Genomic DNA, 26,632 nt, shown 5'->3' with positions numbered 1-26,632 from the left:
GAGGAATAAAAAAATGGGGGAAAAATGGGGCCTACCCTTACAACTTAAAAACTTACAACTTAAAAAGTAGGCTATGGTAGGTACATTTAAAGTATCTGTATCAAATAAAACATAATTTTTAAAAAGAGAAAAACAAAGAGGAGTAAGATCATACCAAATGGGGAAAATCAAGGTAGAAAGGGCTCAAGAAGATGAGAATTGAGCTGGGCCTTAAAGCAGGGACCCTTGACCTGGGGACCATGGATGGAATTCGGTAGGGGTGGGGGGAGGTGTCTGTGAATTTAGATGGTGGAAAATATTATCTCTTTATTTTCACTAACCCTTAACTGAAATCTGACATTGCCCTCTGTTATAAAAGTCGCATTAGCTATTTGTTACCAATAGAAATTATGGGAATTTTCATATTACATTATAGTTACAAATATCCTGAAATATCATTTGTGACCAATAGTACTTCAAAATTACAGTAGTTATTAGACTTTTGCTAGAACTTATTTAAATATTGAAAGAAACACATGACAATTTTATTGTATATTTTGATAGCTGTATGTCATTGTACTTCTTTTGAATCCTATACATTTTATGTGTTAATTTCAAACATTTAAAATCATTATTCTGGGAAACATGTCTCTAGACTGTTATGGCACAAAAAAGGTAAGGAGTCCCTGCCTTAGAAAATGGCTAGGCCTCCTACCAGGAGTCATGGGACAGAAGACGCTCAGAGAAGGAACTAATGTGCCGAAAGGCTCAGGCAAGACAGGCGAGCGGATGCCTCGGCATCTGACGGGAAAATGTGGAAATAAAGCTGAGGAGAGCTGGAGTCCCAGGCTAACGTGATTTCACAGATAAATTTGCAGGTGATGGGGAGCAGTGGAAGGTGTTTCTGCTGAGGCTTTAAGTTGTATTTAGGAAGGAGGCTTTGCAGAGCCATGAGAGTAGGATTGGAAGGGAATAAGCTGGAGGCCAGGAGACCGGTTTCTGCAAGGAGTGAGTGATGCCAACTGGACAGAGTGTAATGATGAGAATGGAGAGAAGGCCGTGAGATCCAGTGCACCTGCGGGACAAGAGGGGCAGGATTGAGCCCTGGTTCATGGTGAAGCTGAGGATGGCCAGGCGAGGTTTCAGGCCTGGGTGACTGGGAGAATGACAATAACTCCCTACATTCACTGAGTGCCCGACGCTGTTGTAAGCCTTTCAGCGTCATTTATATGTCATTAAATTTATATCATTTAATCCTCATAACAACCCTGTGAGGTCAGTACGATAATCCCAATTTTACAGATAATAAAAGCAACTCTATCAAAGAAAGGTGAGGGTCTGCCAGCCAGCAGGGGAGAAGAGAGTGTGTTATTAAAGAAAAAAGAACAAGGAATCGGTCTAGAGGAAGAAATATTATGAGTTCAGTTTTAGATATTTTTGCATTGTTGTCTTTTGTCTTCAATTATTTTAAAGGGCTAAAAATTCAAATAAAGTACTTATAAGTGCAGTTTCTGGTTTATTTCGTTGCCCAGATTTTTATTTATTTGTTATTGGTGAGTGCCAAGTTAATTTGTAAATTGGTTTCATCTTCCTGTGAAAAACAAGTTAGAAACTGGCAGTAAGAGTTCGGTACATTGACAGGTGCCCAAAACAGGAAAGACGTCATGGCTTCCAGAAGGGAAACCCAATATATATTAAATTACTTCTGTTTAATGATGCATTTTTCTTTTTGTTATTGTGGTGTTTTTCAGGACCAGTCCAGCAGCTGTATTAGAAGACATGTGGTGTATATAAAGTTTGTGATAGTCGGGGGAAATTTTGGTAAGTGTCACTACATTTATTTCTAAGACCTTTGGTTGTAGAATGGTGCTCACAAAGGGAAGCCATTGCCTCGTTCTGTGCATCTAAATCTGCACTAAACTTGGACAAAATGGAATTTTATAATTAAACGTGACATGCAATTGGTGTTTCCTGACAGTATGACATTTTTTCTTGTTATTGCTGATGTTATTAAGCAATATGGGGTTTTCCAAGATTTAATAAGAAGTCTAGATTTAGGAAAGCTTCTTGATGCAGGGTAAAGAATCCCCTTGACAGTGTAGCTTATATTCTAAGCCACCCGTGGACTATGAGAGTAATAAACTTGCAGTCTTAAAAAGAATAAAATTTTTTAAAAAGTCTCCAAAGCAGAGAGATCCTTATGGCAATATGAGAAACAGGCAGTTAGCTGCTTGGGGAATGGGAAATGAAAGGGAGTTAAGAATCCAGCATACCTGGGAGCCAGCCCACAAACCAGTGTAACAGTGGCCTGAGAGACCAAGAACATTAATTTTGGCAACCACCCAGAAGACCTTGCTAACAGTACTACAAAGGACAGTGTCTGGGGTCAGGAGACCTGCGTTAAAAATTCAAGTTCTGCAGTTACTGCTTGTTACATAACCTCTCTGAGCCTCAGTTTCCTCCTCTGTAAAACGAGGTTTGTAATGTTACCTGCCTCATAGGGCTGTCGTGAGAATAAAATGAGCTAGGAAGTGCTGGGGCTTGTGAGGTGCTCGATAAAGCAGTTATTCTTGATAACTGGGCATTTGCCATTGAGGTCAAGCCACTAGAAGGTGTGCGAATCTTCCAGCAGGAGGGCTGCACAGGATGGGTTGGTCACGCCCCATTTGCTGTCACAGGGGACATCACAGCTGGTCACCTCCACAGTCCCTCTTCCAGCATCCACTCCATAACGAGCTGTGGGAACCACCCCCCCCCCCCAGACATTTGTCATCTTCTCTCCCCCTGTCAACCATTCTTAGATGAGCTTGGCTGATTTTACTTCCCTTCTTGCCACCTTTGCAGCCAAGGCTGGTCACATTGTTTGACCTTTGTTCAGTTTTGCAGTTAATGTTATTTTGAACCAAAATAACGAGAAGAAAAAGAAAGGTTGGGAGTAGATGGTACCCTTGTTTGGGCCTCAATTACCATGTTTAGGTTTTCATTTCCAAACCTTTCTTTTGATTTTGTTGTCTGTGCTTATTATGTAGCCTTCACAAAGCTCCAATTATTGGACTGAAATTTTTGAGCTTTGACTCAAAGAATTTGGCTTTGGTGCGGGACCTTTACCTGTGATTGGAGGGAGTCAACTGTGTCACTGCAGGTGGGCGGGTGTTTAAGATCGGGTGTCTGTAGGTGGAGTCAAAGAGATGGACATGGCCTCAGGGATTGTCTGGCCCAATCTCCCACTAGCCAAAAAAAAGTCTCTTCAGAATCCCTGACAGAGGGAATCCAGATTCTCGCAGACATGAGGAGCTTGCTACTGTGCAGAACAGCTTGCTCCAAATAAAACAATCTGGAGGCATAGGAAAATTTTAGAGGGCGATGAAGTTGTTCTAGATCTTGATTGTGGTGGTATTTATACAACTGTACGCTTTTGTGAAAACTCACAGAGCTATACAGTTGAAAGGGTGAATTTTGCTGTATGTTAATTAACCTTAATTTTTAAAATGGAAAGAAACAAGCAGTTAGATGAATACCTGGACATTTAGCTTAAATTGTCAAAAAGAAAGAAAGAGGGAAGGAAGAACCGAGAGAGGGAGGGAGGAAGAGAACACCGTCTAGTTCTTAAGTTGAACTACAACGTGCACTCCATGAGACAGAGACTCCGTCTTCCTTCCTTGCTCTCAGTGCCTGGATGGGGCCTGGGACATAGAAAGCCTGTGATAACTGTTTACTGGGTCACCTACTGCTCTTAGCCACTTTCTAAGCAAACGAGACAAGTCCGGTCACTTTCCCACATACCAGCCCACCAGCTCTTTGAAGACACTCTCCATCCTCATTCATCTTCTCTTCTCTGAGCTGGACATACCATCTCCCATTCTTCATCTCTTCGTTCTGGTGTTATTGTCCTGTCACCCCCTCACCCTGAGACTCTCCTTGAGGAAGCCTCTTCTTTACCCTCCCCCACACTTGGCCCTTAGCTCTAGAAACGCTGCCCCCGAGGTGGTCTGGCCCTGGAGAAGTACAGTGGGCCATCGCTTCTGTCGATGATATTAATAGACACCAACCCTAATCCTCTTCCTTCACAGTCAGTACTCAGCGCCTGGTAGTGGATGGCGAAGGATTTCTTAAGAGTAGTCTTCTAAGAATGGAGCTCCTAAAAGTGGAGAGGGGAGCAGTCCAAGAGATCGGGTGACAGCAGATCCGTCCTCTTAAATGTCTTGACTGAAATGGGGCCGGGCCTTGCCACCCTTACTTTGAGACAGCAGTAGGGCTGTCTATAAATCTTTCGGAGTAGTAGGGTATCACAGATCCTGGTTCTTCCTTATGAGTCACAGGAATTTTGAAATTCTTAAAACTAAAACTTGTGGGTGCCTTGGAAAATCTGGATTTGTTTTTTCTTGGCCATGCCAGGGGCAGGATATATAAATACGTAAATGTATAGAGAGTTGTGGTTCTCAACCAGGTGAATTTTGTCCTCCCAATGGATATTTGGCAATGTCTGAAGACATTTTTGGTTGTCACAGCCGGGGGAGGGAGGGTGTGTGCTACTGGCATCTAGTGGGTGGAGGTCAGAGATGCTGCTAATTATCCTACGGTACCCAACACACAAACCGAGTGATCCCACCCAAGATATCGATAATGCCGAGGCTGAGAAACCTGATATAGAAGTAATAAAAAAAAAATTAAATGTCAAAATTACTCATTATTTTGAAGGTTTAAAATTTTAAATATTTTGACATTTATTTATACGTAAATATATAACTAGAAAACATAAAGAAGTTTGTTCAGAGAATCACAGGGCTGAAAGGGCTTCTGAGAGGCCATCTCTCATGTTACCCCTGACTCCAAGCAGAAAATGACCGAAATGAATTCAGACAGAGAGATGGGGTGCCTGAAGGCTTAGTACTGATGACTGTCAACCACCGCAAAAAGGGAGACTCACACAGCACGATCCCAGCATTCACACCAAAGAGCTTGTCTCACGTTTTACATCTCGGCCCCAGCATCTTCAGATGTGTTTGTCTTTAGATGACCTCTGAGATGAAATGGGATTTCAGTCCGGGCTAGTCCCTCCTTTTGAATCAAGGGTAGCGATTCTGGTGTGATGAGAATGTGCTTAAGCACTAGAGGGATCTCATTACAGATGATTGAGATTGGGTATTTTGGTACACAGGGCTGTTTATTTGCATCACTTTCCTAGTGACACCACAATCAGGTTTAAATGTGAGTCGTCGAGAGGTTTTTTAGCCCAAGATGGCTGCATTTGCTGAAGCAGGGAGATTAAAGCAACATATGTCAAGTTGTGATATAGGACCATCCACTTGAAAAGACTTTAATTATAGGGCTTATTTTGGGAGGGTAACTGTGCTTTTTGTGAGGTATATTTTGGGATCCACTAACCCAGCTTCGAGGCCAGTAATATCTTCCCAGAAAGGGCGTGGTGTGTGCTCATGAACATAAATATTTTCTTACCAAAAGCTTTGGTATAATGTTCTTTCGACTTTACTCCCGTTCATTTTTCTTTTTCTGATAATCTTCTCTTTCGCAAGAATGCTATGAAAATGCGTTCTGGAAGCCAGAGACAAGAAGGATAAAAGCTCTCATTTCAGATGGCCAAGCTCAGAGATTTAGGGACTTCACATTGTCAGTCTGCTCTTTTTAAGATGAATACAATTCGGAGGAATGCACCAAAGCTGAGTAGTAAGCAGTCGAATGAGACTATAAAAACACCGTTGGCACCAAATATTTTAATGCAAGTGTCTATGGAAAAACCACACATTTATAGCTACTTTATTCCCCAGCAGCCCTTCTCCAACCCATGGCTAATTCTCCTGGGCCGTTTCAGTGCCCTTACACCATGGCTCATGCCCAGGAGCGGGTGTCTGCTTTCAGTTTTGTTCTTCAAGACTTGTGCCTTGTCCGTGCCCTGCCTTTGGGGGCTGCCCTCACTTCCCTGTTGATACTGAAAGGAGGGGTCAGAACTATCTGCCCAGCCAGCATTTCCTCGTCCTTATTTAAAAATGAACGATAAAGGAGAAATTACATCAGCAAAATAAAATTAGCATCTCGTATACACAATGTGTGTGTGGGAGGGAGAGGAGGAGCAGAGATAAAGAATAAGAACAAGCAATTTTGTAACCCAAAAGACCAACCGGACCTAAGGGCAGGAGAAGCGCTTTTACCTAGGTTCTAAGACAGAAAGGCGATACAATGAGAGCAAGAATTCTCCTTGAGGGAGGGTGGAAGGCAAAGCCTGCTGAGCGCAGAAGTCTCTGGAGAGGTGTGTCTGTTCTCCCAGAGGCCGTCTACGGGTCCCTGCATCCAGATCACCCAGAGAGCTTGCTTCAAAGTGCAGGTCCACTGTAGACACACACAAGCTGAATCCCTGTGGTAGGTGTGTCTTCATGCTGCACCCTCCAGGTGGCCCTTATGCACACTAACTTGTGCAAATTGCTGCTCCTTTCTCCATTCTCAGCTTTACTCAAGGCTTAGGGTTCCAGGTTGTATGCCCCAGTCCTGCCCGGCCTCTGAGATTCCCTTCCAGGAGCATCACTGAAAAATGTGAAGAACAGATCAGTTCCTTTGAAAGTCAGACCTGTGCCTGCTGCTCCTTGCTCTGGTGTGTATACCCATCTTCTGTTAACCTCCTGCACTAGGTCCTTGAAATAATTCCCATGGTCGTTTTATCCCTTGCTCACTGAGAGACGTGTCCTCATTCCAGGTTAGTTTTGGTGACATGCTAAACCAGATTCTTTGAAGCTACTTTGAGGCCGCCATCCTGCTGGTCTGCACCAGTAGCCCGTGTATTTGCCATCAGTCTTCACTCTAAAATTTACACTGTGGTGTGGTTTTATCTGCAGCAATACTTATAAACCAAAATTTCCCACTTACGGAGGGGAAACACTTTCAGAATAGGTAGCTGTTGTGTATTCTAGTGCGTGACTAGAGAGCTAACACTGTGGGATCCAGGTGGTTGGACGCACCCCACAGCCCTGCCTCTGATTGGCCCGCTGCCCATGTGAATGCGTATTGTGATAGCATTTGTATAGCTAATTTAAGTTTATAAGGAGCTGTGGCACAGTTGCTCCTCCCAAACCACTTCTTAGGTGGTGGAGCAGGTATTATCCCCAGATAAAATCTGAGGCTCGGAGAATTCAGCCTATGCTAAGGCCGTGGTGTTTGGGAGTGTGGGGGTGTTTGCTGTCCTCCTCTCAGGGACTGGAGGCAGTGGTGGCACGCGGTGATGTGGGGAGTTGAGTGGAGATGGTAAATGTCCTACAGTGTCTGGGATAGTCCTGTCCAGCAAAGAGCTGTCCTCGGCACAGCATCCATTGTGCCCTTGCTAGGAAACACTGCTCTGAGGTTCTACAGCTGATGTATGGTACAGCCAAGCTCACACTCACACTCTGAATCCAGGCCCTTCTTGGCCCTCTCCAGGTTAAAGGCATCACAGAATTCATTCCCGCTTCGTTGAGAGCTCTCAGGCATTAAAACTGAACTCAGAGTGGCTGTCCTGTAGCTTATGCCGTTGCTGGACTGTGCTCCACAAGTCAGGGACAGCATGCTCTCTGAGGAAACAGCCTCTCTCAAACCTCAGTGGCCCAGCTGACCAGCACCCTGTCCTGTCATCTCTCTATCAATACCCCAGTGTAGATGGAGAGCGAGCAAGCCATCTTTGGAAAAGATCAAAACCTGAGACGATGCCCACTCACAGCCTTTGATCCGGTCTTACTGGCTTAAAAACCATCCAGATAAGGAATTAGGTGTCAATTTCAGAAGTTCTTGATGCGATATCGTAGGCTTCCTACCTACCTGAAGGACTCTTACAGCCTGCCGTTGGAGCTTTGTTGAAAGTTTGGTTTTGATGTGAGCCAGCAAAGAAGCTGAGACAGTGGCTACATCAGTTTGAATGAGCACACATGAAACTTATTAAAGTGGTAAAAATAAAACCGTATTGGATGAAAAGGCACACGGTGAAGCTGACCTAAATATAAATGTTGAGAAGGATTACGAAAGGGAAAGTAGTGATATTATCTGATTATTTTTTTTTCTGTTTTTGTTGTTTTTCTTTTTCCTTCTCTTCCAATTTCTTAGCTTTTTATTTTGAAAAGTTTCAAACCTGCTGGTTTGGGAGAACAATAAACTAAACACCTGTGTGTCCTTTACCATCGCTTCAGCAGTTGTTCTAAATTTGCCACATTTGCTTTCTTTATTCCTTCTTCCTACAATATATGTAAATATATATAGTGTACATTATATACATCTTGGCAGCACCATTTGAAAGTTGCAAACATCTTGACACTTTACCTCTAAATATTTCATCATGTATCTCCTAAGAATATTTTTCCTCCATAGCCACAATACTATTATCTTACCTAAGACATTTAAAAGTAATTCCATAATATCATGGAATGTCTGGTCCATACTCAAACTTTCCCAATTGTCCAGGCTGCTTGTGGTATAGAGTATTGTACACTCTGAGCTTGTCTGTTTCTTCACAGTGTTGTTTAACTTGCTCCTGTTTTCCTGAAAATTGTTAGATGTACAGGCTTGTTGTTAGATGCAGGTTAAACATCTTTTGGCAAGAATACTTTATAGATGATGTTGCATGCTTGATATTACATCATGTCAGGAAGCAGATGATGCCAGCTTGTCCCACTATCCACAGTGCTCACTTTGATCCCTTGGGTAAGGCGGGAACCAGAACTCATCAATGTCCACATACGCTTCAAGTCAGTAAGGCATCTGTGGACTGGTACGTGGCTCCTTTGGGAGCGTCCTGTCCCCCACCTCCCTTTCTTCCAGGGCTTTGAGTACCCGTGGATAATCCTTGCCTGGATCAGTTATTACTTTGGGATAGTGTCTGATATTTTTTACCCTTTTCTTTCTCTCCTTCAGTTCTTTATAGTGTGTGATCTTGACCTTCATATTTTCACAATGATGGTTTTTTAGACACTTCCCCGGTGATCAGCTGGATTTTGCTGTGATAATAGATTATGCCAAACATGTTTCTTTCTTGCCTTTGGGATAAGAAGGAGTAACTAGCAGAGCATTTACTACACACCAGGTACCACGCAGGCTCCTTGCCTCTATAGAACTTTCACTTTCTTCCCATGCAACGGCTCAGACTAGTGAAGTGACTTGCTCAAGGTCACCCAGCTCTTGTGCTGGAGCTGAGATCAAGCTGCATCTGTCAGGCTTAGAGCCAGGGTTTTTCCACTCATCCTTGTTCCCTCTGATCCCCAACCCAGGCTGTGTCTCTCACCCTACAGTTCTTGCCTTAGACGAATGGCTACCTGACTAGGGAGGGCCATAAACAAGGAAAGGCAGCTAGGAGGGGGCTGTGCAGCTGAAGAAACATAGCCGCCCACTCCTGAAAGAGCCAGGTGCTACTGGGTCTTAGACAGATGTGGGCCCAGCACTACTAGAAATCTCGATCTGTGTAGTAATTGTCACAACTTTTTAATGTTGGCAACTGATTTCTAGATTCTGACCCACTTGTCAGCTGCATCACCAATTTTCAGCACCCACACTGCTGCTGGCTGAGGCCGCCTAGAGTCGGCCAAGGCTTTGTTTAGAAATGGAATTCATTGTTTGTCTTTGTTTTTAATATCCTCTTTTAAACAGAAATTAATATTCCTGAGATGTGATACCATTTTGAATTGGTGGGTGTTTGATTTTTGGAGAGGTTAAAATTGAGTTTCAGACAAGTGTTAACTGCTGTATTATTATAAAATCTTGGGTTTCTTACTTAGTAGGTTAACAGCACAAAAGTAGATAGTTCATCTGTAGCTTTGAAAGAAAGCAAATACATTTCCCTCTGAATATTATCTGTAGGATTTTTCTTCTTCAAATTGTTCTCTGAGTTCTTCACAAGGGATGAAGTCTGTCTGTCTTACCCATTGGCACTCCTTGTTCTTTCTGTATATTTAACAGTGTTAACAAGTCACAGAAGAACCTGTAAGCTTGTTCCCTTGAGAGGAACTGAAGCAGGACTGACAAAGATAACTAGCAACACTTCTTAGGATGGGCCTGAGTTGCTATCGTGCTGGCTGAGGATAAAGACCTCTTAGGTTAATTCCAATTGTTTTCAGCAGAATTATTCCTGCGTTTGGAGTGTTAGGGAATCATGCAAGTAAAGATCATGCAGGAATTTAGTCCGGCCCTCCCATTTTACGGATTAACAACATGAGGCACAGAGATGTTGAGTCTGCCTGGATCAGACCTAATTAGGCTGAGTCTTGTGATTGCTCCTCACGTTTCCTGAAGCCAAAGTTTTCGGTCAACAAGAGGTTACCATAGTGGTTCACCCTGGCATGTCACCTCACCATCCGAACCTTCCGCTACCCGGGTTCCCACCTATTAGTCACATTTTTTATTCTTTTTCCAGTTTTATTGAGAAATAATTGACATGCACACCAGTCACATTGAACGAGTGAAGAAATGAAGGTATACATCAGTGCTGTCCAACAGAAAGAGAAGGCAAGGAACATGTATAATTTACAATTTTCTAGTAGCCATGTTAAAAGACTTAAAAAGAAACAGGTGAAATTCATTTTAATAATATACTTTAACCTAACAGATACCTAAAATATTATATCACTGTGCAATCAATATTAAAAATTATTGAAATTTTTTGGGTACTAAGTCTTTGAAATCTCACAGTGTGTTTTACACTTAACAGCACATCTCACTTTTGACAATCCACATTTCAAATGCTCAGAGTGGCTAGTGGCTACCAGTATTGGGCAGCTTAGCAGTCAAGTCCAAGGTCAAACCCAGCTAGATTCTTTAATTGAAATCGCTTGAGAGAAACCTAATCAGCTTTCTTGTCCTTCCCCCAATCTGAGGCCACATATTTCTATCTTCCTTGTGCCACTTTTTTTCCAGCTAATTACAGTGGAATGCTTGGTTTGGCCATAACCACTAGCTCAGCAGTTTCTACCAATCCTGGCAGCTGGTGAGACCAACATGCTCTGCCTTGTAAGTGATAGTGTAAAGCATACTCCCAAAATTTCTCCACAGCAGTTTCTATGATTTCCTTTCTCGTAGGAGTAACTCAACGGCATTTTGCAAAACCAGGGTGATTCTTTAGTTCACCCTTTCCTAAAGACCCATCCTAATCAATGGCTTCTTAAAATATATACTAACTAGTAGACTACCACAGGCATTAGACATTTTTTATCTGTTTTTACAGCAAATATACCTGTTTTGATTCATGATGGTTCGTTATTTTTTTTTTACTAGTCAAGTACTCCCCCGATGTATCAGTCCCATTTCAAGCATTATTCACAGTGAAACTGAGAGTATTATTCACAATGAAACATTAGTAAATGTTGGATTCCATTTCCACTAAATGTCAAGTCTCTGCCCATGGACCTCTTTCCTTGAAGTATTAGATAATAACACAAATCCCAGGAAAAAAACATGACAGGAGACTGGCTCCTGGAGTTTGTTGTGATGAACTTCACCCAGACAGAAACCCTGATCTGAAATTTGAATAAGACAAAGATTGTCCTATATTGTTAATTAGAGGCCAGACCTCCACGTCTTCCAACATTCTCAGTTAAGTAGAGGATAGAGAAGACAATACCTTTTATTCTTATCCTGTGGCTTTCTCAATAATTGAAGGATGGCACCATAAAACGAGATGAATTAATTTCCCCTGATTTCCTTCAGTGCTGTATTCTTTAGATTTTGACTTGGTATCAATCTTTTTTTTTTTAAAGATTTTATTTTTTTCCTTTTCTCCCCAAAGCCCCCCGGTACATATTTGTATATTCTTAGTTGTGGGTCCTTCTAGTTCTGGCATGTGGGACACTGCCTCAGCGTGGTTCGATGAGAAGTGCCATGTCCATGCCCAGGATTCGAACCAACGAAACACTGGGCCACCTCCAGCGGAGCATGCAAACTTAACCACTCGGCCGTGGAGCCAGCCCCGGTGTTAATCTCTTTTATTCATAGACTCCCTGAAATCTGTCATTTTAAAAACTTCAGGTGTAAGGTTGCATTTGGAATCAGAGCAATGTGTTGTAAGGGCTGTTTTCTTCTCTTACCCTCTCACTTCCCTGCAGTAAAGCTCCCTTAGACCCCCAAATCCTAATACTTTTATTCACTCTCATTTGAAGGCATTTTTATTTCTTTGAGTGAATATCTCGTGTTCATTTCAAAATGTCATTTAGTAGCTGTATTTCTGCAAAATAACCAGAAATTATAGTTGACTCCAGCCAAGTGGCTGAGTACCTAGGTTTTGCTTCCAAGTATGGTGCTGAGTAGCAATTTTTTGGTTTCATCTTCAATATTAATAGTTGACTGAGAGTGATGGATGGGGCTGGGGATAAGGAAAGGAAGTACAGAATACAGTGGCAGAGCATCATCTACCCCAGCGACTCTTCATTCGCCAGGGGTTCTTATCAGAATCACCTGAAGAGATGTTAAAAATCCTGGCACCCAGGCCCCACTGTCAGAGCCCTGAGGGCAGGGCCCAGACAAGTGTAAAAGATAATACCTGCTGTTACTTACTTGTGTCCATTTGTCAAAACTTAGGGAGAACTTTAGTATATGTAAATTAAACCTCAATAAACTTATTATCCTGAAATACATTTGTATGCACACATTGAAATTTTTGACACCCACTATGGAAAATATTTTGACTATCAAACGCTCTGGAGTCCAAAGATAAAGCTCGCAGTTGAAACAATCATTCATTCACTCAATAAACATTTAAGGAGCAGTGCTAGGCATTGTTGTTGCTTTGGGAAACAGAGGTGCTTTGGGACACAATGCATGCATGCCCCTAAGGGTTTTGTTTTATGAATTGAGACCAATATTCAATAATTACGATGCAGTGTGAGAAGTAAAATAGGAGTGTATCTACAGAGCAAAAAGCCAGGAGACCTCCAGCAGACACACACCCATGTGCACACACGCATTCCCAGTTCTACCCTCCTGCCTTCTGAAGGTGGAATGGGGTAGGCGGGGTTGGGAAGATTTCACAGAGAAGCCACAGAACATGAGTCTTGAGGCGGAGGCAGGCAAGGAAGTGAAAAGTATTCTGCCTGTTTTTCAAAGGAATAGCACTCAAAATTTGTTTCTAAAGTGAAAAAGGCCTTTATGACATCATTTGTTTTTTAAGGTGATTTCAACAACCGTTGACGTGATTCACTTCGTTTACCTTGATCTATCTAGTCCCGGCATGAGTCACAGTGCAAACACACAGTAGGTATGTAGCACAGTAGGTGTGCTGAATTGAATTGATGCTTTTCATGGTTCTGTTTTTCCCCTGACAAACTGTTAGACACAGTTGTGTCTTAATAATAATAGCAGTGTATAATTTTCAAAATACCACCCAAGTTACCTCTAAGTATTGCTTCCAAAATACTAAAAATCTCTGCCCTTGAAGGAGAGCACATTTAAGAATATGAAAATGGTTCCTGCAGGTATGTGTCATGGTATGGTTTGATTTTTGTATTAGAGGAGCATTAACTTTTCTTTCTAACCCAATTTTTACTCTTCCTCATTCTTAAATCTATCTGAGGTTTTAAAAGAGCAACATTCCTTATCGAACTGTCTTTCGAGTAAACACAGAAAACGGCATCGTGTCTTCCTGGATATTGGATGCTCTTTCAGCATTTGGGGGCAGAGTATTTCAGAGTAGCTGTTGACACCACATTGAAAAAAAAAATACTCAATGCTGGATGTCTGCTCATCCAGGGCAACTGCTCTCCCTACACATTTTTGCAACTTACATGCAAATCACCATCATTGATTCCTTTGATGCTGCAGAACATAACAGGAAAAGTTGTAACTTGACCCTCTGACTATGTTGTAACATGGAAGGACAGTAAGAGCCAGCTCACATATTGCTTTGTTTGGAAGGAAAAAGTGATGTTTCTAGAGGTGCCCTGTGATTGGAAATCTTTGCTGTTAGTCTGCCTGCTTCCCAAGCCTAAAAGCAATGTGCATTCCAGGCTCTGTTCCATTAAATGGCTGGTCTGGCTGGAGGGAAAGAAGATGATGTCATGGGAGCTGGGCTTGGCGTTTTAAATGGCACAATAGACAGGGCATTCGCTTGGGTCCTGGGCATACGATTGAGTCTGAGCTCCACTGCTGACCAGCTGTGGGGTCTTGGGCAAGTCACTTCCCCTCTGTGAACCTCACCTTTCTGCTTTCCAAAATGGCAGTTGTTTTGAGGATTAAAGAAGATAAGAAATGTGCTGATGTGATGCCTGGCACTGATAAATGCTTACCCTGTGTCAGGCCTCTTTACTTTGCCCTTGTCAACATATATATCAATCTTGTCGTTCTCTTATTTAAAAACTTTTCAGGGTTCTCATTACCCACTGAGAAAGGCCTAAACTTTTTAACCTGGCATTCAAGCCCTTTTATGATCTGTCGGTCCGACCCACCTTTCTACCACATCTAACTCTTACACTTCATATTCATCCCATAGCAAAACCACACCATCCACCATCTCTGTGCCCTCAGTAGGCCTCAGGCACTCACTGCTCCACTCAGGATGCCTTCTTCGCATCTCTTAGAGTCTAGATCCAGTCTCGTGCAAGGTGCATCTTAAATGCCCTCAGACTGAAAAAGTCACCTCCTTGTCCAACTCTGTGTCTTTCTCATCACAGATACTCAAAGGCCTCTCTTCTCTTCTGCAAGGAGGTTTGCAGATGGACACCTTCTCATTGTGTCCTCACCTGGCCTTTTCTCTGTGCACATGCATCCCTGATATCCTTTCATAAGGACACCAGTCCTATTAGATTAAGGCCCCCCCATATGACCTCATTTAAACTTAATTACCTACTTAAAAGCCCTGTCTCCAATACATTGGGGGTTAGGGCTTCAATATATGAATCTGGTGGGGGTGGGGAGGGACACATAATTCCGTCAGTCAGTCAGTAACACATGGGTATAAAAATTCCGCCAGATCCTCTGAGGGAGTGTGTGTATGTTTGCGCTCGTGTGTGCGCACGCTCCCTGTGCACGGTCCCCTCTGTTGTGAGCTTTCTTCTTCCTTTCTGCCCTCAAGCAGAAAGCCCACAGAGCAGCAGGTTACTGTGTTGCTCCCCTGGGGGAGCCCAGCTGGGCTGGCCCTGTGAGCTGCCCCCACGTGATCCCACCCCTCAAAGACTCTGCTTCTGCCCCCACTAGGAGGGCTCCCAGAGACACGCTGTCTCCCCCAGCAGTTCCATCACAGCCCCCTCCATGCCTCCAGCTGCCAGTGAAGGGGAACAGGAGAGAGTGAACCACAGCAGGGAAGGGAAGGAATTAGGAGATGAGAACAGGAGGGTGACATTTTTGTTTTAAAAGAAAGAAATGAAGCCTTTCCTTTTACTTCTCTGTTAAACATTGTCCACAGAGGTGGTTTTTCTTCCTCCAAATTTCTCCAGGTCCCCAATTCTGACAGCCACTGAGGAACCCTTTAGCTCTACGAGTCTGGACAGTTGATAAGTGATGTGGGAGAATGCAGCCTAATTGGGCCCTTCGTTAACCCACCCCTGACTTACAGAGGGGAGGCTGTTCGGTTACAAATAGTTTCTATTCTGCTCAATCAGAGGCTCCTCATGCCATCATCTGCCTGCAAATTAGCTGGAGGCACAAGCTTTGCATTATGCAAAGTATTTATTCTCACAATTAATATGCTGTAAAAGTGTGGTTTCACGCTTTTCTGCCAATATAAAGATTCTCACCCGGTGGTACACCGAGTCACCTGGGGAGCATTTACAAAGTACCCAAGCCCTGTCCTTCCTCCCCGCTCCCCCCACCCCGTGAGAGAGAGAGGTCCCAGGGCCTCCCTAACCCTGCACTGTTAACCCATCACTTCTTATTACTTCCTCAGGGGTTTCTTATTACATTTTTCAAATATAGGATCCCATTTTTTTCCTTGATAAAATCCAGTGACCAATTTGGTTTTTAAAAAAACATTTTACTGTTTTATTATGGAAAACTTCAAATTAATAGAAAGTAAACAGTGTAGCATAAGGGGACGCCCCGCATCCTTCATCCACTCCAACAGTTATCAGCATTCTGCCATTCTCATTTTCTCTGTACCTAAATTATTCTTATTTTCTCACTAATTCAATTTTGTTTCATAGATAAGACAGACAGCGTAGTCTGTAAACTGAAAGTTGGTTATGTGTCCTTACAGGTGCCCTCCCCCATTATTGCATTTAATCTTCACAGCACCCCTAGGCGTTGTTACCCACATTTTATAACTGGAAACTGAAGCTCTAAGAAATTACACCCCAGCCCAAAGTCTCCCTGCAGGTTAACACTCAAGCAGGGATTCACACTCAGAGGTGTCTGAAAAGTGTGCTTTTCTCCCCCTAAGCTGCACCTTAGAAAAATCAGGACCATGAAATAGCGTGTGGTTAAATGTTTTACCGTGTGGATAGATGGATAGCTGTGTGGTAAAGCAAATGTGGTATAATGTTCATGTTAAAAGCTAGATGGTAAGTGTATGAATGTTCAATGTAAAATTATTAAAACTTTATGTTGGAAGTTTTCCACAACAAAACATTGAGGGGAAATCCCAGCAGAAGCAAACTTTGTCTTAACTGTCAAGCAGTGGGCCAAGCACACAGGCTGTTTTCAGATACCTATGCCGTTGACGTCTGCTCCAAAGAGACAGCTTTGAGACTTCGTCAAATTTTAATCTTGAAAACGGCAAGCCAGGGATAGAAATTACCTGGAGCTGTGCCTATCAACATTAACGGGTGGCATCTTAGAGAGCTCAGAAAACCAGAAGCAGAAGCGAAGGCTCTCCCAGGGTGCTCCCTCGACGGTGGGCCGACAGCTCAAGAGGCCTCCTCACTGTTGATGCTCATGAAAGGCCAGAGCCGGGGGTAATGATGGGCAATTCTCTTTTCCAGTTCTGGCCACTTAGATGGGATTCCATCATTTACCTAAAGGAACATTTTGCATACATACAACCTACCTGTTGAAGCTGTTCCTTTGCATGGAAGGACATAATCAATTTTTTTATACTGCATCAAAGCAGAACCACCCACACTGTCCATTGTGTGGTGCGGGCCCTGCTTTGATGGTGAGCTGGCCTGGCCAGGAACTGCGGAGCAGTCTGTGCTCTGTTGGGAGTGATGGTTGGAGGCAAAGATACCCTGTTAAGAGGATTTCTGAGGGCGTTTTGTTGCTGAAGGTACAAGGAGACCCTGGTTGGCCAGCAAGCAGGCCCCTCTCCTACTCCCTCAGAGAGCCCTGTGCATCCCCACAGCCCAAGCTTGGCTGCAATTGGCTTTACCCAACCCACCCTTCAGTGCTTGAAGCCAAGTGTTCCTGGCCAGGGAAAGCTCTGCCATTCTAGCTTTAGCCTTCTGTGGAAGAGGGAGCTGCCTAGAGATACAAAAAGCCACCTCTCCAGAATCTTCTAGCATCCCCACAAATTGTAAAACTATGGTCACTCCAGGAAACGAAGAAGTTTTCAATAACCTTTCCCACTGATTTCCAGAATTCTGATTGAATCTTGGAGCCCAGGTGACTCACTGATGTTCATACAGTTACACTGTCCTCCTTTCACTATACCCTGAGCAGAATTTAGAGCCCTCAAGAGGTATCTGTCTCACACATTAACTACTCCATCAGCTTCCTTCCTCCTGAAGTATCTAGGCAGTACACTGGAAGGAAGAGCAGGCTTTACAATCAGACCTGGACGTGAATCCCAATTTCCACCATTACTGACTGTGAGACTTGGGGAAAGTTGCCTCACTTATTTGAGCCTGCTCACAGGATTATTGTAAGGTTTGAACTTAGGTAAGTACATGAAATTGCCCAGCACAGTCTCAGGCCCAGCAATTGCCACTAAGCACTGGCTTCCTTTTTCTCTCGTATGTGTGGTATGTTGTAGATATGAGATGAGGGCTCACATCCTTGCTGTTTCCTGGCGGCGTGAACACATCCTGTCTCTTTGCATCTGTGCACCTCGTTTTATCATCTGAAAATGGCCTGCTTATTCTCCAAGACGCTGTGATTTTTTTTTTTAGTTATACTATCTAATTGCTCCATAGGGTGCTCCCTCAGATTGCAGGGGCACAGGAAGGTCCTGAGCATGGGGCAGCCCAGAAAGGGTGAGGGTTGGGGGCAAATGAGACTGTGGGATTGGGGAGATGAAGATAGGGAGAGCAGAGGAGAAATGATCAAAATCAGACCAGAATCAAAAGGTTGGCATTTCTAAAAAGTCAGATTGCCTCTTGGGAGTTTTGCCAAGGGTGGGCCCCAAGAGAGGTTTGGTTACCCCACACTGAGGAGTGTGGGCGCCTGCGCTTCCGGTCAGTTCCCCACAGGAAACCTGATTGCAGCTGGGCCCCACGCCGCTCTTCCTGGGGGAGGCTCACAGGCTGTCTGGGCTGAGTAGACCCCTGCAGCATTCCTACTCACACACTGGCACGGCTGCCTTCCTCCCGAGAATGATCTCCGTCATTTTTCATGTGGTCTCGCAACCCAGAGAGGCTGTTTGCTCAGTTTTGCATAACAAACATTGAATCTGTTGTTGGATTTGCAGTTTAGCCTTGCTCATCGACCTTCCGCCCTTCCTGTTGGTTCCTGACTGCTGCGGGCATCCAGGTCTTCGGGACGTACTTTCTCTCTTCTCCGCGGCTGCGGGGAGCCCAGTAGTTGGGCTTCCTTAAAGGCAAGCAGATGGAAGCAAGCAGGAGCGTGGAGGCAATTAGAGGATTTCTTCCTCCGAGCAGTGCAGGTTTGCTCTCTTTGGGTGTTTGGCTGTTCTTGCTCATTTTTCTTTTCCATTTGGGCTTTGTCAGGCTGTCAGCTTTTTTTCCAGGCTGTATTTTGCTGCTGGTTGCAGGAGCATGCAAAATGGGGTGACTTGGTTGCTTGTTGTTCAGAATCAAGCTTTCCACCCCAAGGTATGGATAACGCATATCCTGATGAGGAGGAGGAGGATGATGCTCCATATTTGTAAAATATTCTGCAACTTAAAGAATGCTTTCGATTACATCGCTGTGTGGTTTAGTCTGGACAGAGGCTCAGAAAAAAATGAAGGCATCTACTCACTCTGTTGGAGTCGGAGTTTTTCCTTGTCTTTACACCATCTCTGTAGTCAAACCACAAAGGGGAGAGTGATAACATGAAAACTGTAGCTTTCCACTTTATTCCTTTTCTCTTTCTAGTTTCAGTCAATCAGTTAAATATTGTTCAAACATTTATGAGCACACTGCTGGATTCTCTGACGGCATTTAAGTAATTGTAGCAGGCAGAGAGCTTCCAGTCTAGTTGGGGAAACAAGACCTCCAGCTGTGAGTTTAAGCAACAGTGCCCAGCACACAGAAGGTGCTCAGTAACTAGGTGTTGGATGAGTGGGTGAATAAATGGATGGATAACGTAACCCACCAAAGTCCTAAAAAGCAAGGAGAAGAGCTGGGGAGGACCTGAAAGGTGCACAGTCCTCGATGGAAACAGACACAGAGGTGATAGCACCCCCGGAGTGCCCAGGGGCCTGGAGCAAGAAGGCAAGAGGTCCCAGTACTCTTGGGGATTACCTGCGTTAGTGATTTGCCATCCGTCAGTGCAGCTGAATGATAGGAAACCATATAGATACAGACTGAGAAGAGTAAGCAAGGAAACTGTAATTCTCTGCTCTTAGGGGTAGGACAAGCATGAAAGCGGGAGGGAAGGAGGCAGGCAGACAGACAGACAAAAGGGAAAGATTGCTTGTAAAATTGCTGTTGGGAGAAATGCCAGCCAAGTCACCCCACTGTAAAAGTCTGTCTCTTGGACTTGAGAACCAACTATATTGCAGCCCTGTACTAGGAGCTAGGAGAAGGCAAGGGGGAGAATTAAAGAGATACGGGACTTGGCCCCAACCCTTTAGAGATCCCACCATGCACAGGAAACAGTGAAATGATGTGAATGCCCCACCCTACCATGATCAAGTGCAGGGATAAGCCAAGGAATTGTGAGACAGCGAGAGCAATGTAGGCCTGAGTTGCTGAGAAGAAGGCTTCTGAAGGGGTAAGACTAGAGTAGGGTCTGGCACACGGATGTGATGTGGGAACCGCATGGACGGTTGTGTGGAGATATGTACCATCCTGGGTGGAGATCGTGTTGGGGCTGTGGGAGATTGATGGAAGAGCTGTGGGGACACTGGTGTGGAAGGCTTGGAAGCCAGGCAGTAGAGCTAGAGAGTGTTGCTGAATGAGGAAATAACATTTTGAAGGGGGTAAATGGAATTTTTGTTCACTCCCGCAATTCTCATTATGTCCTGCTACCCCAGATGCTGGGGTGGGGGCTCTGTGCTTTCCTTTGCTGATGGTGTGAGAGTAAGCTAAGGGAAGAAAACACCTCCTTGGGATGGGCACTGAAGCTTTGAAGTGTCTCCTGGGGGCACTGGTACGCTCCAGGCCAAATGGAGTGGTAGTCAGTCCTGTGGTAGAACAGGAAAAAGAATATCCTCCAGTATGGCTGTCAGTAGGACACTGTTTTTGTTGGTTGTTTCGGCTGCCATGAAACTGTACTTAGTGTGTGTGTATTTTGGAGGGCTGCGGAACTTTGTGCCATATGAATTCCAGGTATTTTCATTAAGATGAATTTTTAAAGGTAGTATCTACATTAATACACACCCTCCGGTCTAGAGTACTTAGAAAATACCGAAAAGCGGGGAGGACAAAATGAAAGTCACCTATTATTCCATCACTCAGAGATAAAAACATACATTATTAGTATTTTGTTCAATGTCCTTTCCCAGTGCAAATTTGGAATTTTTTAAATGATTTCAAATTGCGCTTAATGTTTTTTTATGTAATTTTTTTAACTTGGCAATATGCCGTGAATATTTTTCTGTCAATAAATTTATTTTACAATATGATTTCAGAGCTGTATCCTATTCTATAGGAATATACCATAGTTTATGTAACCAATCAAATAAGAAACCAGTCTCCTGTTCTTGCTTATTTTGGGTGTTTCCAATAAATTAGGCTTTGAACACATTTTTAAAAATAACCTCATAATAGAGTATTTTCAGATAACCTTGTTTTCATTGAGTGAATTGCCCGGTCAGATCCAAGTGAATATAGAAAGTTCTCCACGAAGTTTTATCTCATTTTTATTATCACTTCATCCAAAATAATAACTAATCAACCCCTGAGTGGAAAAGAATTGTATGTGCCATAGTATGCTTCCCTAAGGATGTTAAAAACAGGAGCAGACCAAGCCCCATGCCGATGGATATACCCAAATATAGAATAAGAGTTTGGGGGATCTCAGTCGGATCAGGTGGTTCTTAGAATTTAAATGTCATCCTGGGCTTGATTGTAGTGAAATTTCAACAAAAAATGTTTTTAAGTAACCTTCAATATTATCTTCACATGGATGAGGAACTTTCTTAACCTTCTCTCTACCTACCTGTCTCTGTCTCTGTTCAAGACACCTGTCTCCTTCCCGATGTGGGACACCCTTTGGAGGGCTGGTTCCTGCTGACTTTATTATAGGCTGTGTAGAAGAGAAGGTGTCAACTTTGTTTTTCCTTTGAGGCAGAGTTTGATTTGCAGAGACCTGGAACTTCCTGTTTGTGTTTCTTTTCCAGTAATATGTGTGATTCACCACGATTCAAGGTAACCCCGTCTACAACGCCTTGTTTTTTTCAAGTGGAATTTTTCCATGGGAACTGTATAATAGTGAGGAAGCCTGTCCGTCTTCCATGAAATTATACTCCCTGCCACTCAGAGTTTCACAATATAATTAGGTTACTTGTTTTTCTTAATTATTTTTTCTCTTCCTATGCTCATCTGAGTGAGGTGTGTGGAAGAGTAGTCAATGAAGGTCAAGGAAAATAAGCACAGTGTTCTATTTTTTAAAAAATTGCTTTGTCTAACTGTTGCTGGTGCATAGGAACAGAATTTATCATATTTAACTACTACTTGGCAGTTTGCAAAAGACTTTTATCAATTCTGATAATTTATCTGTATTGCTCTTAGGTTTTCTGTGTAACAAATCATATCTATAAATAATCAAAAGTTTTATTTCTTCTTTTTCAATCTTTTATGCTTTATTTATTTATTTTTCTTGTCTTACCACTCTGGACAGGACCTGCAATACAGTGTTAAAAAGAAGTAGGGAGAGCACACATCCTTTGCTTGTTCTTGATTTTAGAGGGAGGGCTGCTAGCATTTCACCATTGATCATGATGCTTACTACTGGGATTTGGTTAATACTTTTTATTAGGTTAAGAAAGTTCCCTTCTGATCCTAGTTTGCTAAAAGTTTCTATTTTTTAAAATCACAGATAAGTGTTGAATTTTATTCAATGCTTTTTTTCTATGTCTGTTGATAAAATATCATACGGTTTTTCTCTTTCAATCTAATAATGAGAAATTATTGTCGGCAATTTTCTAAAGTTAAACCATCCTTGCATTGTTGGTAAAAATCCACGTTAGCCATGATATAATTTATGCACTGTTGGATACAGTTTGCTAATATTTTTTTAGGGTTTTTGTGTTTGTATTTCTATCTGAGACTGGCTATAATTTTTCTTTTTTCCTAATATCCTTGTCTTATTTTGATACTAAGTTTGCACTAGTGCTTTCCATTTTCTATCTGCAAAACTTGCCTCTTTTTTCTCTAAAACCATCTGAAACCTAGTGTTTTATTGGTTTTGTTTTTTGGGTGGAGGAAGTAGATTTTTAACTGATGAACCAGTTTATTTAATGGTTATAAGACTTTTCTCTGAAATTCTTCATTTCATTGAAATTTTCAAATTTAATCTCTGCTGAATCTATGGTTATGTTCTCTCTTTCCTTCCTAATATTATTATGAGCACCCTGTCTGTTTTTCTTGATCAATTTTGGTGGTCTATTTTATCTTTTCAAATAAACAGCTTTTCCTTTGTTAATCTTCTCTGATATATCTTTATTTTATGATCTTATGAATTTCTACCCTTTTTTATTCCCTTCTTCCACTTTCTTTGCATTTACTCTTGTTCACTTTCTTACATCCTGAGTTGGATATTCAATTTTCAATCCTTCTTCCTTCTAGAATAAGATTTAAGTATTTTCCTCTAAATACAACTTGAGGGAATCTGACAAGTTTTAATATGGAATATTTTCATCATCACTCAGTTCTAAGAATGTTATAATTATTTCTTATTTGATTCATGAGTTATTAGCAGTGTCATTTTAAATTGCTAGACAATGACAGTTTATTCATAATCGTTTTGTTTTGGGATCTAACTTGAAAAATCTATTGTTGTCAGAGAATGTTGTTTGTATGATATCAGTTCTACAAAATTTATTGAGACTTACTTCATGGCCTAGTATGTGATCAAGTTTTTAAAACATACATGAATTTTTTTTTTAAAAAAATGGATAGTCTCTGATGGAAGCTGGGGAGATAGACTAAATATATCTATTAGATTAAACCTCTTCATTGTGCTGTTCAAATCTTTTATGTATTTATTAATCCATCAGTCACTAAGAGAGGTGTTGGTAAAATTGCTCACTATGTCACTTTGTCCTTATAATTCTGATGATTTACTTTATACATGGTTGTTTCCGTTTCCCAGGAAGAATATTAAAAACTTTTCACTGACATTGTCCGCTTTATCTCAGAACATAGATTCCTTCCTTTGGCTTCTAAGCAACTATGAATTCAGCTTCTCAGAAGCCCTGACCTCAAGGCATTCATCTTCAGATTACCTTGTTAGCTTCAATACCATCGGCTATTTCGGGGGGAAAAAAAAGCACCATGAAATCCTAGAACTTCTGTGCTTGAAGGAACCTTAAAGTTCATCTAGTCCAACCAGTATCTGATTAGATAAATTCTATCAGAACATCTCTAGCATCAAGATATTCTCTACCATGTTTCGGAAGGTCTCATTATTAAAATGAGTCATAAGAAAATATTCTTCCATTTAACAACCCATCAGTTTTTTTAAAGACTACTTAAAATGTCTTCTTCTCTAAGCAAAACAGTATTTACCTTTATGTAGTAGTTTTTCCCAACGTAATTCCAAGTCCTTTCAATATCTTAATTACTGTTTTCTGAACAAGTTCTAGATTCTATATAGTCATGACTTGAAAGACTGTCAAATTATACACACACACCCACACACACATACTTATGGGTACACGTGTGTGTGTATGTATGTATGTATATGTATGTTTTTTTTTGTTTGTTTTTTGTTTTTTGTTTTTTAAGATTTTATTTTTTTCCTTTTTCTCCCCAAAGCCCCCCGGTACATAGTTGTATATTCTTCGTTGTCGGTCCTTCTAGTTGTGGCATGTGGGATGCTGCCTCAGCGTGGTTTGATGAGCAGTGCCATGTCCGCGCCCAGGATTCGAACCAACGAAACACTGGGCCGCCTGCAGCGGAGTGCGCGAACTTAACCACTCGGCCACGGGGCCAGCCCTGTATATGTATGTTTTAAGGAATACTTTCTTGGATAATTATTAAGGAAGTCCCTTGAGAAAATATCCTATATTGAGGCTGAAACTCGCTGGCACCATCATGTAATGATTTCTCTCTCTCAAGAGAAACAATTGAGAATGAGAGACCGTGACTCTTGCTTGTTGCTCTTAAGCCTGTAAACCAAGATCCATGTGGTTCTTTTCCTGAAGATCAACGGCCTGCTGCACAAGGCAGGAGTACAACGCATAGCAAAAAATTTCCTGTTAAAAAAAAACCAATTTGTTTAGAAATTATACTGGCTTACTTTTTATATTTCTAAAAGAGAATAGGGACAAACTTGCCATTCATTCGCTGACATAAGGTAAATGTTATGTTTGGAAGTTCCAGAGTTCACAATTTGTATACAGAGGGAAGGTAGAAAGAGGTGTCAGAGATCTCCTCCCCCATGGGAATAGTACCCTATTGTGCTTGCAGGGGGCTGGCTGTAAGTCATGTGTACTCCACCCCCTAACCCTCATCCTCCTCTCCAACCATCAAGAAAGCAAACCCCAGCATGGGGCCCAGAACTGTCCAGACAGTTGAAGAGTCCCACCTTCAGACAGACAATGCAGTGTCTTAATATTCTTTAGCATTGTATTTCATAAGGAATAGAGGTACGATATAGCCTTTTAACTGCTCTCTGCCTCTTGGTGCCTTAAAATTTTGTTATCATTGCAATTTAAAGACTCGAAGTCCAGACTTGATAAGAATGGGTAAGTGCAGCCTCTGGTTTGGCAGCTCCTTAACTGTGATCTGTTAACCTCCTTAGCTCAGCCTGTTAAGGGGAGGACTTCCATGATAACTGGTAACACCTCTCTCCTTGGTTAAACCAAGCTAGGTTTATTAAGAAACTGTACCCAACACATTTATATCACATGCTCCCAAGTGTCTAAAAAGTGTTTCTGAAGCCCCAACTTAAGTGAGCCCTGACCTAATGCTATATTCCGGTGAATACTGCATTAGGTCACACTGACTTTTAAGCAGCATGTCAAACAATTGACTCAAATTGAAGTTATTTTCAGCTAACACCTCCCAAATCTTTTTCACACATGCTGCTGCCAAACCACATGTCCCTCATCCTGTACTTGTGCCACATTTTTTTGTTTAGGCCCTCACATGTGTCCTTCACTAATTTTATCATCTCCATTCTGGCCCATTACTCTAGCCTGTCAAGATGTTTTCGTGTCTTGAGGTTGTCACCCACAACATTTCCTATGCCTCCAAAAGTTTGTTTCATCTAAACATTTGATCAAGCAAATTTTCCGTATCTTCATCTAAGATGTTGGCAAAGTTGTTGAAGAGCTCAGAGCCCTGTTTTATGCCCCTAGAGGCCACCTTCTTGGTGGACATGAAGTCACTGATCAGCCCCATTTAAATATTATCATTCACTTCATTGCCCTAGTATCCAATCCGCATTTTCCTGACTTATTCCCAAAGGATTATGAGAGGGCTTTTTGGATGATGCAATGCTGAAGTCCATAAAGAACCACATTTCTCTAATCCCTGTCAAAATAGAAAGTGGGCTAACTATCCCTCCTATGAAAGCATCCTATATGAGGGGTCAGACCAAGTGCTGAAACACTTTAGTAGGATTACCCAAATTTGACTTTTTTTCCATCTAGCACTCCTTGACAGTTTTTTCCATAAGGCCAATTTTTTCTTAAGACAATTGATGTTGAGATTTCAAATACGGAAATGGGACTGAATTTCACCCAAACCTATTTCTACCCCTGTTTGGTGAGAATTCAGTTTAACAATTTCCCTCACTTATGCTAAACTGTCAAATACTAGAATGTGTCAACTAGAATGTTAGAGATAAACTAAGTCCCCCAGTGACATTCCACCAGTCAGCAGGCCTGTCTGTCTATCCCTACGCCCCACCCTCCCCACTACCTCCCTAAATCAAGATTCATTAATGAACACTGGCTTAGGCTGCTAAAAGTGCTTCCTAGCTGTGTCTTTCTTCCAGGCGCTCCCTTGGCTGAGCCACGGGAAAAAGGCGTGGTGGGCTTTTCCTATCACATTTTTCAAGCTTCAGAAATAGTTTGAAAGAAGGAGACAGTGCCACTTCGGAACATTTGTCCCACGCTATTTAAAATGTCTGTAAATACATTGGAAGCTTTGGTCTTTTCAACTCTAAAAATCAGAATTCTCTTAAGGAAAGAGTGCACTTGGGTTGTACTGTGTCAGCAGTTTTTTTGTTTTTTGATCTTATTTATTTCGAGCGAGGGGTGGGTTAGGGATCTGATGTT

General features: G+C 42.3%; 1 protein-coding gene across 14 annotated transcripts in view; it reads left to right on the top strand.

Moving 5' to 3' along the window:
* FYN (FYN proto-oncogene, Src family tyrosine kinase) overlaps window positions 1–26,632 on the top strand; it is a 204,486-nt gene that overhangs the window by 90,486 nt on the left and 87,368 nt on the right. For 7 of the 14 annotated variants that reach the window (XM_070556842.1, XM_070556838.1, XM_070556833.1 and 4 more), the window contains one exon: window positions 1,731–1,800. The exons of 1 other annotated variant lie outside the window; for it this stretch is intronic. The gene's annotated coding sequence lies outside the window, so the exon portion shown is untranslated. Of the gene's footprint in view, window positions 1–1,730; window positions 1,801–18,238; window positions 18,680–19,844; window positions 19,954–26,632 lie in introns of those variants that run through there. 6 more of the 14 variants (XM_070556843.1, XM_070556840.1, XM_008514795.2 and 3 more) reach the window with 5 other exon arrangements.

The sequence above is a fragment of the Equus przewalskii genome, chromosome 9 (genome assembly GCF_037783145.1).
Source record: "Equus przewalskii isolate Varuska chromosome 9, EquPr2, whole genome shotgun sequence".
Classification (NCBI taxonomy): domain Eukaryota; kingdom Metazoa; phylum Chordata; class Mammalia; order Perissodactyla; family Equidae; genus Equus; species Equus przewalskii.
The sequence above is the reverse complement of the archived record's forward strand: the minus strand, read 5'-3'. Positions and strand labels throughout refer to the sequence as shown.